The following is a 15,236-nucleotide window of genomic DNA, read 5'->3' as shown; positions in this document are numbered from 1 at the left end:
GTAAATCCTCTGAAAGTGAAGCAATAACTAGATTTTAAGGCTGACATAATACATTTCATTGGTATGATACAACTGGTTTTTCCCTCATTTTATGTTTGGTTTTTGAGTAAGCACTGGATTTCTCTCAAAATTCAAAACTTAGTTTCAACTGAGACCCAACTCAATAATTTGTTAGACTGTATGTGAGTGTTTATTTTGGTTCGACCAAATATACACAATAAAGTAAATTTATTGATTTTGCCAGTGTGACATTTTTCCCAACCTGTGTTTTCATAACTGATAGCTTGTATCTGCTTCAAGTGCTGTTAATATGTAAACTGATATTTGTTAGAGAAGGCAAAAGGAAAAAACTTTTATGTCAGGACTAAGGAACCACCTAAGAAATGACACTGAAATATTAAAGATATCAAAGAGTCTCTGAAATGAAACTATGACAACAATGACAGATGAAATAATGACTAGAATGAGAACAGCAGAATGTCACAGGCCTAACTGAAAAGAGGTACTAAAATCAAGTTCTAATGAACATGGAAGAATATAATAGGGAAAATGTGTGTTAAAGTTGTGAGTCAAGCAGTGCAACTTTTTGGAAGCAAGAAATAATAAGCATACTGACTAAATATGCTAAATGTTATCACAGTAGAATACTATCATTCATCCATTGCTGAGCTGCTTTACAGCTATTACTGAAGTAAAAATCTTCAGAAAGTATATAGAGAGCCCAACTCAGGAACAGCATTGATACCGACAAATGCTGAGATTAAATGCTGAGATTGATTCACATATGAATTTAATCAAAGACAGAAATCAAACACTAGACTCGTGAATTTAATTTAGGAAGTATAAAATTAATTGCATTTATAATGAATATATGAATAATCAAGATGCATTAATATTTTACCAGATCTTAATAATTACTGCCAAATTATTATCTTAGCTACCCAGTATAGCTAATATTATCACAGCTGAAATGAACCTCAAGAAACTACAAAGAGGGAGAGTTCTGAATTTTGGTCCAAGTCACATTCCCTGGGGCTCTGTTTTCACATGTTTAAAATGGAGGCTGGGCAGGATGGAGGTGCACATGCAAGACTTAATGATATCTACAGTCTCTCCCAGTTCTAAAATTCTAGGTTCACCTCATTTCACCATTCAGCTTATCCTTAAGTCTTTTAAAGCCAAATGAGCAAGCCTAAAACAAAGATTTAAGCTAGCAGGAAAGTGAAGGAACTATAATTTAACAATAATCTGCAATTTTAGTGTTTTCTTTGAGGAGAAAAAAAAAAAAGAAACAAATATAAGAATTCTAAGTTTCCTTTCAAGAGAACTGGTGTTGTATTTTGTTGATGCATTAATTTACCCAAAAAAGTAACGGATGGCACTTTATGCTAACAGCTGTAACTATCGTCAAGTCAAATGTCTCTAAAATAAGAATATACTAATTTAAAGTTTCAACACCCCTCCTCCACTGCAGAAGAATGTCAATTTATGTAAAGGCTGTAGTTTGGTTTGCCTAGTAGGATTTCTAATCTGTGTTTGACCTCTATATTTAAGAGATTTAGTCTCAGAATTCAAATGCAAATTATACATATATTATTTTATATAAATATAGGTAAAAGAGCCAAAAGATCAGATTCTTTCTCTGAGGTATACAAATTTCTTTTAATCACAAAATCTACATGGTACATAATTTAAGAGACTTGCCACAGTATTACTGGGAATGAACCCCCAACACCACTTCCAACAAACACTAAAGGACGAATTTGTTCGCACTTCTTCTTGGCTTGGTGCGCTCTCTCTCCCACTTCAAAAATGTTCCCGTTCTCTTTGCTTACAGGAAGGACAATTCCTATTCCAATGCACTAACCAAATATTACAAGTTGTGCTGACATCTCCAGTCAAAATATCACCTGCCCCCTTCCCTTGGAGTTTTGCAAAATAATAAGAACTAATCCTTTCATCATACCTATTCAATCTGTACGCTGAACAAATAATACAAGAAACTGGACTATGTGAAGAAGAACAGGGCATCAGGATTGGAGAAAGACTCATTAACAACCTGCATTATGCAGATGACACAACCTTGCCTGCTTAAAGTGAAGAGGACTTGAAGCACTTACTGATGAAGATCAAAGACCACCGCCTTCGGGATGGATTACACCTCAACACAAAGAAAACAAAAATCCTCACAACTGGACCAATGAGCAACATCGTGATAAACGGGGAAAAGATTGAAGTTGTCAAGGATTTCATTTTACTTGGATCCACAATCAACATCCATGGAAGCAATCAAAAGACGCACTGCATTGGGCAAATCTGCTGCAAAGGACCTCTTCTAGTGTAGAAAAGCAAAGACATCACCTTGAAGACTAGGGTGCACCTAACGCAAGTGTTGTATTTTCAATCACATCATATGCATGTGAAAGCTAGACAATGAGTAAGAAAGACCGAAGAAAAATTGATGCCTTCAAATTGTGGTGTTTGCGAAGAACACTGAATATACCAGGGACTGCCAAAAGAATGAACAAATCTGTCTAGGAAGAAGTACAACCAGAATGCTCCTTGGAAGCAAGGATGGTGAGACCGTGTCTTACGTACTTTTGGACATGTTATCAGGAGGTATCAGTCCCTGGAGAAGGACATCTTGCTTGGTACAGGGTCATGGGAAAAGAGGAAGACCTTCAACTAGATGGACTGACACAGTGGCTGCAACAATGGTTCAAGTGTAAGAACTGTAAGGATGGCGCAAGACCTGGCAATGTTTCATTCTGTGGTACTTAGGGTCACCACGAGTCAGAACCAACTCAATGGCACCTAACAACAACAACAAAGTATTAAAAGGCAACCAAATTTTAATGTTTACCTTTCCCAAGTATTTCATTTTACCATAAAAGGGGGCTTAACACAAAAGAACGGCTAATGTGAAAATGTCAGGGCCTACTGGAACAAGTTGGCACAGTAGTTAATTGTTCAGCTGCTAACCACAAGGTTGGCAGTTCAAATCCACCAGCCACTCCTTGAAAACCCTGTGCAGCAGTTCCACTCTGTCCTTTAGGGTCACTATGAGACAGAATCCACTCAATAACAATGGGTTTGGTTTGGGTTTGGCCTTGAGCAAGTTAGTCAAAGAAATATTTAGATTTCCACTTGTGCAAATAGCAGCCTAGACAATTCAGACCAATATTCTTCTGAAGACAATTAAAAAATCTACACAGAATATTAAAATCTTATTATAAGCATCAAATAACTATGAACATACTGAGGAATTAATAATGATCTCAAATTCACCAGAAGTCAGGAACCCAGAAAGGTGACCTCAGCTTTTGCTTTTTTGGAGCTTGAAAACAAAGAACCAGCATTTAAGAAGCTGAACTTTTAGTTATCTGTTGCCTGCCTTGCTGAACTGGGGGACAAAAGTCAGAGTCCAGGACCCAAAACGGTGAGTATCCTAGTAAAAACACCCTTGGCTTTGGGCTGAGACTCCAAAGAGGTATATCCTAGGAATTAGAAGGAACTAGGAGGAAACTGTGGACTGAGTCCAGCTTCAAATCATCTAGGTGGCCCAGAAAACTTAGAGGAGAAATTAGGTTAAGATCGTCTCAATCTGCTAGTGCCCTAGGCACTCAGCAATTGCAAACAAAAATCTTCTCTAGAGAAAAATTAACTTCATCTTACACTTCAAATTATTTCTACAACAGACAACAGAATCAGGCCCGCAGAGACTTCACAACATTACAATTATCAGACGTGGACTGAAAAATAACTATGTTTACTACATTCAAGGGGATAAATGTCAAGGTTAAACATTTTCACTTGAAACAGAAAACACTAAAAGTGGCGTGGTAGATGTGAAAAAGAACCAAATAAAAATTCTAATACTAAAAAATAAAATAACCTAAATTAAGAGCTTACGGATGAGCTAGCAACAGACTAGAAATAGCCGATGAAAATGTGAGTTCTGAAGACAGGTCAGAAGAAACTATCTTAGAGGGACAAAAGGAAAGAAAAGAGGGTAAGAGAATAAGGTCCAACATACGGGAAATCTGGGGTGGAAGGGAGAAGTGTGCTGTCACATTATAGGGAGAGCAACTAGGGTCACAGAACAAATGTGTATAAACTTTTGAGAAACTAACTTGAGCTATAAACTTTCACTTAAAGCACAATTAAAAAAAAAAAAAGAATAAGGCCCAACATCCTAAACTGGGGTCCCAAAAGGACAGGAGGGCAAATACTGAACAAAGTCAATGTTTAAAAAGAATAAAGGAGCCCTGGGGGTGCAGTGGTTAAAGCACTTGGCTGCTTACCAAAAGGTGTGCGGTTTGAACCCACCAGCCACTTGCTCCATAGGAGAAAAGATTGGCAGTCTGCTTCCATAAAGATTTACAGCCTTGGAAACCCTATGGGGCAGTTCTATTCTGTCCCATTATAGGGTTGCTATGAATTGGAATCAACTCAATGGCAAGGAGTAATGGGTACTAGCCGAAAGGTTGGCAGTTGGAACCCACCCAGAGGCACCTCTGAAGACAGGTCTCACCATCTGCTTCTTCAGGGTCACAGTCTTGAAAACTCCACGGAGCAGTTCCATTCTGCACACATGAGGTGACCACAAGTTGGAACTGACTCAATGGCAACAAACATCTTTCTGGTATTCTCTGCTTTCAGTCAAGAGCCATCTGACATCAGGAATGATATCCTTTGTTCAACAACCTCTTCTGAATCCAGCTTTAACTTCTGGTAGTTCCTGTACAGCGGCAGTTGCTTTTAAATTATCTTTAGCAACATTTTGTTAGCACGTGATATTAATGATACTGTTTGATAACTTTCACATTCCGTTTTATCACCTTTCTTTGGAATGGGCACAAAATGTGGATCTCTGTCTTCCAAACTAATTGACATAGACAAGGAAGAGCTTCCAGCATTGCATTCATTTGTTGAAGCATCTCAGTTGGAATTCCTGAAGCCTTGTTTTTCATCAAATTCAGTATACCCTGAATTTCGTCTTTCATTAATAGCAGTTCTTGATCATATACTACCTCCTGAAATGGATGTCAGCCAATTCTTTTTGGTACAGCGATTTTGTGTATTTCTTCCATCTTTTAATGCTTCCAAAGTCACTCAATTTTTTGCCCACTGAATCCTTCAATAATGCAACTCTAGGCGCTTGACTTTTCTCTCCAAGTCTTTCAGCTTGAGAAATGCCAATCACAGTCCTGGAGGCTAAAAGTCCAAATCAGGGTCTCAGCCATGTCAATCCCTTGTCAGTATCCCTGGGTATTTCTTGGTTCCTTGGCCATCATCACATGGCATCTGCATTCCCCCACGTGTGCATGTGTCTGTGTCTAATCTGCTCTTTCTATAACTCAGAAATAATTAGATTTAGAATCCACCCTACTCGAGTATGATCTAATTAACATAACAAAGAAAACCCTATTTCCAGACAGGATTATATGTTGTTGTGAGCTGCCTGTGAGTTAGCCCCTGACTCATGGTGATACCATGTGTTAGGATTTCAACACATATTTTGGGAGGGAACAATTTAATCCTTAACAAAGACCTTCTCAAAAAACCTTTCCCTTACTAACCTACCTAAAGTAACATTCCTGTTATCCCCTGAATCTATTCTGTTTCACTTCAAAGCATACATACTAACTGATATTATTTGTAGGTGTCTGTATTTGTACAATGTTAACTGACTGTCTCCCCCACTAAAATTTAAATTAAAAAAAAGTAGAGACTGTTTTGGTCACCACTGTAGCCACACTATCTGCATATACTAGATTCTCAAAAATACTTGCTGAATGAATGAATGATGGCAATTGCTGTTAGTTTTGTTCAGTGAGAAAATACATAACAAAAACACTACTAGATTCAGAAAGGCTTGCAAATGAGTTCATACTCTATTAATCACAAAAGGCATCACATATATGCTCTGGTGGTAGAGAATATACATAATTCAGGGTTCAATAACATCTGCTGAAAGAATGAGACCTTCTTATTTCTCTGCCCCTCCCCAGAATGTTCCTCCCAGTGTTAGGTACAGAATCATTTACTAATTCTTTCCATACACAATTACTGTTATACATTTAGCAGACGATATTCCAGACACTAAAAACACAGAGATAATTAAGTCAAGCTAAATAATGTATGGAGTCCCTGGGTGGTGCCAACAATTAATGCACTCAGATGTTAACTAAATGGTTGGAGGTTCAAGTCCACTCAAAAGTGTCTCGGAAGAAAGGCCTGGTGATCTCCGTCTGAAATAGCAGCCACTGAAAACCTTATGGAACCCACTTCTACTCTGCCACCACCTGCAGGGCAGGGTGTTCGGCCTCAGGCTCCCACGACGGCGCGCCTCTCCTGCGTGCGCAGGCGCCGCACAGGGTCCTCAGGCGGCCACTGGCGGCTGGTGGTGCACCAAGCGCTGCCCCCAACAGTGAGCGGAAAGCCAGAAGCACCAGCCGCCCCCGGAGCTTGCGCTGGAGGCTCACCGCTGCTCTGCCCTGCATGGCGGGCTTGGCCAACTAGCACACCGGGGACTTGGCGGCCGCCTACACACCCAATAGTGAGGAGCCTTTTGCTCTGGACTTGTCAACCGCCAGGGGCCACAGAGAGAAAGGCTATAGCATCCTGAACACTGTGACCCTCTTGCCTTTCTGGTTTTCTCCAAGTGTTTTCCCTGATAGGCTTAGGGGGAGGGTGTGGGCTAGTTCGTAACTATGGGTTGTACATAGCCAGACAAGTTGTACGTTAACTGGAGGTCTGTAACCGGGGACTGCCTGTACGCAACAAATATTTGCAAAATCAAATACTAAAGACATCCTCTACTCTACTTGTGAAATGAGGTTATTAAGTCTGAAAGTGCTGCAGTAATTTGCTACCATGAGATAAGCTAGCCTGAGAATGATGCCAAAACAACGGGAATGACAGGGCAGAATGAATCACAGAGAAGTTCAGAGAACTCCTTGATTTCATGTGACCTGCTGGATGAAGCCTTTGCTGAAGTTCAACTATAAGATCTAATCATTTCCTTTATTAAGCCAGGTTAAATTTGGTTTTCTGTCACTTGCAATGTAATACAGGTGAATCTCAGTGAAGTCTCTCAAAAAGACAAAACATATACCTACTTCAGTATATAGGGGTACTACTGGCATTTTTGAAGGGATAAATCTTTGTTTTGTGGTACTGTCCCAGGCATTATAGGATGCTTAGCACACCTGGCCTCTGTCCATTGTCAGGAGAACCTCACTGTCACTGTAACAACCAAAAATGCCTCCATGTATTTAGAAATGCCTCCCACCTCCAAGGTGAACCACAAATCTACTTCATAATAACTGTTATATATATATATTTTTTTTTATACCTATTTTTCACAGTGGCTTCACCAGGTGTGCTTAAATATACTTAACATCAACCTTAAAAGAACTGGGATACACCACTGAAATAATTTTACATAATGATAATTTATGTAATGATTTTTGTATAATAATCCATTTTTAACCAGTCATCTACAACTATCTAAATGTTTGGCCAAAATCCTATGTATAGCTTACACCAACTCTTGGGGTTAGCAGTGCTTTAAGTTTGCTACTACTATCTAAAAAGTCTTATTTATTTAAACTTAGTTCTCCATATAATATTATAGAGGTACGTCTCTGACAAAATGAACAAATCTGTCTTGGAAGAAGTACAATCAGTATGCTCCTTAGAAGCAAGGATGGTGAGACTACGTCTTACATACTTTGAACATGTTGTCAGGAGGATCAGTCCCTGAAGAAGGACATCATACTTGGTAAAATAGAGGATCAGTGAAAAAGAGGAAGATCCTCAACAAGATGGACTGACACAATGGCTGTAAAAATGGGCCCCAAGCATAGCAATGATTGTGAGGATGGCGCAGGACCAGGCAGAGTATCGTTCTTTTGTGCACAGGGTCTCTATGAGTTGGAATCGACCTGTGGCACCTAACAACATGTCATTGACATTGTTGGTTACCTTCCCTTTAGCCATTCAACGTTATTTTCTTCCTAGACTGAAATGCCAGATGTTGATTTTCCCAGCCCCTTTGCAACTAGGGCATGGGTATGCCGGGATGGACATCTGATACGGTGCTCCTGGGAAAGGTTTTCCTCCCTAATCAGGAGATGAGAGGCCAAACTTGCTCTTGTCCTTGGCAGCTGTTTGAGAATGCGATGCCTAGAGCAGAAAGAGCCATTTGCAAGCATAAAGGGAGAAGCTTGATGACATCGCTGTGCAGCTAAACTGACTAACCATGGAATCCTCTAACTCTGGGCTTCTTATGTGAAATATTGTTCAAAGCACTGTTACTTGGGTATCATGAAACTTGGGGTCTAACTGATAAAAGATGTATTCAAGGCCTAGCAACTGATTGAAAATGGGAGAAGAACCAAGATGACTGTAAGATTTCATGACTAGGTGGTTCAAAGAAAGGTTGTTAGCTAAAGGTTGTTCCAGAGAGGGAGGGACACACATACACATCTGTACATGTAGGCATACTAGGTAGACAGAGATAAAATTGATTCCATTTGTATGAGTTAAGCTTATGGGTGTACAGCTAAGATAAACAGCAAACAATGGAACTGGGAAGTTGAATTACAGAATTATGAAACATTAACACAGAAATGATGACTTAAATCATTTTAAAAAGGATAAAATCACTAAGAGAACACAGCGAAAAGCACATAGAACTTTGACTACAGTAGGTATCTCCCCAGGATCCATTCAACCACCATCCTTACCTCATTGTGTTACAGCCCTCATTTTAGATGGGATGTTTCCTACTAGACAGGCCATTTAGACTAATTGCTCTTGATAAAAATACTGTTACAGGTTTGACAGGATGATCTTTTATATCTGTCCAATCGGTAAAGCTTAGGAATTTTGGGAAAAGTAAATGGGGAAGGCTATAGCCTGAACATTGCTGGTAGTCATGGGAAGCCAGTCTGAGCTGAATGAAGCCCAAAACAGTAAGGACAAAGTTGAGAGACAGCAGAAAAATGGAACCTTGATCCTGATGACATAAACCTCTGAACAAGCCACTCTTTAAGCCAATTCTACCTACACACTTGCCAATTTACATGGCCACTACATTCCTTTGTTTTTAAATCCAGTTTGTATCCTAATCGATATAGACAACAGGTATGTTTAAGAGGAAGAACAAAGCCAAGGCAGTGCAAGGAAACGGTGAAGAAACTTTCAGAAAAGTAGGAGAATCAAGAAGTACAATGTAAAAGAAACAAAAGGAGAGTATATTCCACAAAAGGTCTAAGGAAGCCAAGGATGACAAAGTAAAGGCCAGTGGACTTAGTAATCAGGAAGATAGAGGTGACTTTTAAAGTAACAATTTCAGTGGCAAAATAGTAAAGGAAGTCTCAGTGCAAAGATGAGGAAAGCTTGTATTTACTATGAACCCTATAATGTAGCAAATATTTGGATGGACACTTAATGTGTGTTAATTATCACCCTGACAGGTAAGTATAAGGACTCCCTGGGTGGTGCAAATGGCAGGTCTGAGTGCACCCAAAGGCACTTCCAAAAAAAAAATGTTCTGGCAATAAACTTCTGAAAAATTAGCCATTGAAAACCCTATGGAGTACAATTCTACTCTGACACACATGGGGCTGCCACGAGTTGGAATCAACTCAAGTGTAACTGGTTTGTTTTGGAGTTATTTTGTATATGTAAAAGGGATGTTACTGAAATAGGATATTAAGTATAACATCCTATTTTACAGATACAAAATAGACACTGAGTAGTAATTTGGTTTTAACAGACTACACGCCCAGATCTATCTGACTCAAAAGTCAATATTGTTGCTACTATACCAGGCTCCTGGGATAAAAGAATGAGATTTTAAGGAAAAGAATAAAAACGCAGTGGGAGAGTAGGCTCAAGATTCAGAATTGACTTTTTTTGACTTGCTCAGTACACCATGCTTGTATTCAGATGCATGGAGAAGATGCAAGCATGTACACAGGCTAGTCAGAGAGATATTGAAAGAGAAGGACCAGAAGTGATAATGGACAGCTATGGAGAAAGAGGGAGGGCAAAGGATGATCATGGGTACCTGTGGAGGGGTTTGGTTATTCTCTGAAATATGAGTAAATAAAGAGATGATACTAACATGGGAAAGAGGAAACTAGAGGGAGTATATCCCAGACAGTTGAGACTTTTCTCAGAAAAGAAAGAGATTATTTGCTATAAAAGCCTTTTAGGAAATGAAACAAAAAGGTACACAATCAATACTAAAGACCCAACTCAGAGTGGAGGGCACCAACTCGTGGTATCAAAACAACCAATCTCCTTACATAACTGTCTCTTGCATCCCTCAGGATTTCATTAGCTGACAAAGCTAATGATGAGGCTTATTCAGATTTAGGGACTAAAAAGGTAGGTATACAGAATGTGAAGCATTCTAGGGCATCAATACCCAGTTGCTGTCAGAAAGGATTCTGACTCATGGAGACCACGTGTGTGTCAGAGCAGAACTGCTCTCCACAAGGTTTTCAATGGCTGATTTTTTCAGGAGTAGATTGTCTGGACTTTCTTCCAAGGCAGCAGCTGGTGGACCTGAACCTCCAACCTTTGGTTAGCAACTGAGCTCATTAACTGTTTGCATGACCCAGGGACAGTGGCATCAATAAGTGCTTAGTAAGAATAGATAACTATGGGGTACTGGTTGCATAGGGAGCAGATGAAATCAGCAGTAGGCTAGTGGGTTGAGTGAAAAAGGGAGACAAAGGGGGGGTTCATAAAGAGGAGAGAGAAACGGGTTCTATAAAATTTGAAGAGTGAGAGTTTTAAGGAGAGTTTCTGGCCAGACATGTTTTTTTGACACAATGTTTCAAACTGTATTTCCAGGAGCAGAGAGCCATTTATTAGGGGTCATCAGCCTCTACGTCTCTACTGTCCCTTCAGACCAAAGTCACAGAATTGAGAGACAACTTTTTTTTTTTTTTTAGCTCTAAAAGCATGCAGTCCTTGGTTATAAAAAAGTGAAGGTCAGCAATAAACAGATGAATGAACTAGCCTATACATGGATCAAACATAAATCATCCCCCTCCTTTAAAACTGAACAGTTACATCTCTTGGTTTAAAAAATTAATTAGGAGTTCAAAAGTCAACACCGAAGGGCAGGGGGAAGAGTATGTGCCATGAGGTAGAATGAAAAGTAAACAATCTGTCAAGGCAATCACAACCCATAAGTAAGGACATGACTCCAGGAGGGCAGGAATAGTTTGTGCTTAGTAACTTTGCAGAACATCTAAAACTGCTTCAAGTAAATGGTTTTGCTCAATTTAGTGTTAATAAAAAATGCCCACCCATTTGCAATCCCACTTTTACACTTTTGGGGATCTTGACATTACCCAAATACAGCAAATGATGGGAGACTCAGCCATGGCAACTTCCTCTACTACCACCTCAATCCTAAAGTTTGCACTTACAAACTCTGGCAAAGCATATTATTTAGAGCAGTCTCTCATATCAGTAATTCTGATTACTCCAGTAGTAAAGATGGGGAGAACTGAGACTGGTACAAGCCTAAATTTTATAGAAAACACCAAGTACTATAAGAATTATTAGGCAGTAGCAACAATAGAGAATCCAAGAAATTTCAGAAGTTTTGAGTGTAAAGAGCCTTTCTCCATTTTAGTCCTTTCTAAATAAAACAAAGGGCTTGTACAATACAGGCTTCTAAAGCTTCAATGTGCAATTTACATTAACGTTGAATAAAAGAATAAATCACTCATCCCTTCTTGTGCCACTGCATGGTAAGTTAGTTACATTTAAAAGGCCTTATTTTCAAAAAGGAACATAATGCTTTCCAATTTTCACTAGATATAGAAAACTCACATCGGCTTATCAAATGTTCAGAGACCAAAGATTTACAATAGCCAGGAAAAATTAACTTAGGTTAATTACTTGTCATCAAGAGCACCACTCCTTTACTTTGCAGGAATTCCGTGGACCAAGGAGTCAAACTCTGCCAAACCATCCCAGGCTCCTGGGGACTTGATTCCCCTATCAAGGGGAAGGAAATTCACTCACCTGTGGATAAGCCCTTTCTTTGTAACTCTGTAACTGTAAACCAGACTATCTGGTAATCTTTCCAGGCAGAGAGTTAATAACTTTAAAGATTTTATTGCAGTAAAATATAATAAAACATTGGCCAACCATTTTTATGTGTACAATGCAGTGACAAGAGTGAATAACTTTTAAAGGAAACCAGAGTAAAAACAAGGAAGAGCGAGAGGCGACTAAAATAGGAGGGGCGGATGACCCACCCATCGACCACGAACCGGGACTTGCAGGGGTGAAGCTTCATCAGGAGCCAGGAAAGGTGCGGAGAGCGTAGCGACCCCCACCACCGTGTGAGAATGGAAGGCTTACAAAGCCAGGGGGGCAACTGGAGGCCTGAAAGAGGACGCAGGGTGGGGAGGGGGTGGGACATGGAGACAAGTGAGTTGCGGAGTCGGGCTGAGCACGACTGGGGTCCAGAGCAGCGACAGGGCAAAGCCGAGAACGCCTGCTGGGCGAGGAGACCCAATGCTTGCAGCCTCACTCACCTGCCAGACGTTTACCCCGCGGCTAGAGGCACTGGCGCTGCTTGGGCGTTTCGTCTCCTGCGGGACACAGCCCCTGCCGCCGCCGGAGCTCCAGGAGCCGAGAGCCGAGGGTGGAAAAGAAGCGGGCAAAGCGGCGACCGGACCTGAGCCCACGTTGGTGTGCATAGGAGGCGCTGGGGGCCCGGGAAGGCAACTCCGTGCCTCACCTTCTTCACCGGCAGCCTACAGCGCTTCCCGGGAACAGCATCGCGCCAGCCTCGGCCTGCTGCCCCCGGGCCTTCGCCCGCAGCTCCCCCCAGCAGCGGCCCGGTTTCCGGCGGCCTCACCCCGCCCCCTAGCTACTTGGCCTCCGCCATCTTGTAGGAGGCGGGAAGAATACAATACGCATGCGTGAATGAGATTGCCGGCACACTGTCCCCGCAAAGAAGGGACTAGTGCGCAGGCGCGTTGGCTGCTGCTCGCCGACGGCAGGTACTTGCTTTGCGGTCATGCTTCGGGAGCTCAATCTCCGAGTTTCCGGAGCTTTTCCTGAGCTGTGCTGCAGCGAAACTGATAGACCGTTCAGCTCGTCCTCTGTTCACTTATTCTGCACGCGTCTATCGAACACCTACTGTATGCCAAACCCCAAGCCCTGGGTTAGGCACTGATAATACAAAGATGGATAAAACTGGCTCCCATAATCTAGTGAAGAAGACGTACATGAACGAGTAATTATCCAAGTTATCGTTTTGTAACTGCACCACCACTACCCTGCTACCTCTCTGACCCTCCCCCAACACACACACACACACACACACACACAACGTATGTATTTTATTCAAAACACCGTATCCGGGAAGTCCTCCCTGTCTGTTTCACACCATATGATCAGTTTTTTGCCTTATATTACATTCCCAGCTTCATTTCGTATAACAATAATTCAACAAATACTGAGTTCCTAATCGACTCGACGGCACTGGGTTTGGATTATATGCTAAGTACTGTTTCGGGCTCCAGGTTTAGAGCAATAAGGAACTTACATTCTAGTGGGAAAGAATAGACAATAAAAGACTTAAACAAATAAAATAACTTTTGATAGAGATAAGGACTAGGAAGAGACCAAACCGTGGAAAAATGATGGAGAAATGAAGGGAGTTGATTAGAGGTCTCTCTGCAGATGTGACATTTGAGCTGTGGCCTGAAGGAACCAGAAGGGGCCAGGATCCATGGGAATATGAGAGGCAGAGCCTTCCAGACAGGAGAACAGCAAAAGCAGAAGCCCAAAACGAGAACGGGAGTCCCTGGGTAGTACAAATGGCTAACGTGTTTGGCTGCTAATCAGAAGTCTGAACCTTCAAGTCCACCTAGGGGCACCTCTGAAGAAAGAGCTAGTGATCTACTTCTGAAAAGTCAGCCATTGAAAACCCTATGGAACACAATTCTACTCCGTGACACACGTGGGATCACCTCGAGTTGGAAAAGACTTGATGGGAACTGGTTTGGAGGTGAGAATGAGCCTGACGTAAGAGGAATAGAAAAAATGGGATGGGTGGAGAGTGGGAGGAGATGAGGCCCCAGGGAGGCATGAGCCAAATCAGGTAGGGCCTTGAGACCACGGAGTCCCTCTGCCTTGTTGACACTGCGCAGTGTTGTTCAAACACTTCTGAAACTCCTGACTGCCTCACTAATTTGCACATGCTGTTTGGGCTGCCTGGAGATGCTTCCTCTTGTTCTTCATATGCCTAGCTTCTTGTCATCCCTCGGATTTTAGTTTAAACGTCTCCTCAGGCAGGCTATCCTTCTGAGGTAGGACCGCCTCCTGCCCACTCCGTTATTCTCTGTCATTGCATTTGATCATTTTTTTCATGTCACTCAACATAGGTTTTAACTGTATGCTTATTGTTTCGTTGCCTTCTCACCACTAAGCTGTGAGCTTCTTAAGGGAGGGAAGATTTTGGTGAACAATGATTACGTAGTGCCTAGCAGCATGCCAAGGAGCCCTGGAGGCACAGTGGTTAAGTGCTTGGCTGCTAACCATAAAGGTCGGTGGTTCGAACGCAGCTCTGCGCCATGGGAGACAGTTGTGACAATCTGCTTTCCTAAAGATTACAGCCTTGGAAACCATAAGGGGCAGTTCTACTCTGCCCTGTAGGGTCACTGGGAGTTGGAATTGACTCAACAGCCACGGGTTTGTTTTTTTGGATTTTTCGCAGCATGCCAGACACAGGTGGCCACTCAACAAATGTTTGTTGAATTAACGAATGCAGAAGTTTGTCATTTTCTATGAATGTGTTTCTTCAACTAGCTTATAAATAGGAACCTTGGAGAGAGAGTGAGACAGAGAATGCGAGGGAGAAGGGTGGATGATGGTAGGGCAGTGGGCAGAGATTGTATTGCATATGATTGCAGGAAGGAGAAGGAAGGCTTTAATTTTTTGGAGCACCAATTACATGTGCTGTGCATTATGCTAGATACATAATCCTCACCACAGCCCTACTGGATAGTTATCCTCATTTTTATACATAGGAAAATGCACAGGGATTAACTCACTTGCCCAGATTTCACACATTTAAGTGGTGGTGCTGACCCTAAAGCCCATGCTCTTCTCATTTGGAGAAACTGGATTTAAAGACTGGCTTCTTTGGTGATTAGACTTTGTGCATTAGCAATCTT

General features: G+C 41.5%; 1 protein-coding gene across 4 annotated transcripts in view; it reads right to left on the bottom strand.

The window, feature by feature from the left end:
* APC (APC regulator of WNT signaling pathway) overlaps positions 1-12,673 on the bottom strand; it is a 154,115-nt gene extending 141,442 nt beyond the window's left edge. For all 4 annotated transcript variants that reach the window (XM_049872216.1, XM_049872234.1, XM_049872241.1 and 1 more), the window contains exon 1: positions 12,585-12,673. The gene's annotated coding sequence lies outside the window, so the exon portion shown is untranslated. The remainder of the gene's footprint in view (positions 1-12,584) is intronic.
* Between the last annotated feature and the right edge of the window lie 2,563 nt (positions 12,674-15,236).

This window comes from Elephas maximus, chromosome 2 (genome assembly GCF_024166365.1).
Source record: "Elephas maximus indicus isolate mEleMax1 chromosome 2, mEleMax1 primary haplotype, whole genome shotgun sequence".
Lineage (NCBI taxonomy): Eukaryota > Metazoa > Chordata > Mammalia > Proboscidea > Elephantidae > Elephas > Elephas maximus.
This window is presented reverse-complemented; position numbering and strand designations above follow the sequence as displayed.